We start from the raw sequence: 531 nt of genomic DNA on the forward strand, positions 1-531 counted from the left end.
CTATACCCATGATCCAATCACGCTCAGAGGAGTCGTTACGATGAGAACATTAATCCGGATCAAGATCAAGATGAACAAACATCCGCATCACTTTCGTCATCCATCTATGCCAAATTCAAACCGCCCGCCAGCTCTGCGCCAGCTCTGCGCCAGCTCTGCCATCCAGCCAATCCTAATGATTTGGTCAAAGCCAAGGGCCCCCATTGATCATTCTCAACCAGGTCAGATGTCCATGTCAATTCGGTCAGTTCGGCGTGGTGTTGGACTACATATTGGGCGATTCATCCCATCTCATTAGTATTGTCAGACATGAATGGAGAGATAACTGGAGTCAATGGGCCCCAACGAGACCGCCGAATGGACAACCTGAACTGAGATCGCTATCGAGAATGACCGTTTGTGAAACATGACGATGATGAGATTTATGGGTGGTCTTCAAATTGATCGTGATACCTCGGAGTACCTCAATGTAGTACGTACGCTTGATATTGTGTATTCAGAAGCTGTATCGAGTTTGTTTTGTGTGTGTGT

Source organism: Tigriopus californicus, chromosome 7 (assembly GCF_007210705.1).
Source record: "Tigriopus californicus strain San Diego chromosome 7, Tcal_SD_v2.1, whole genome shotgun sequence".
NCBI lineage: Eukaryota > Metazoa > Arthropoda > Copepoda > Harpacticoida > Harpacticidae > Tigriopus > Tigriopus californicus.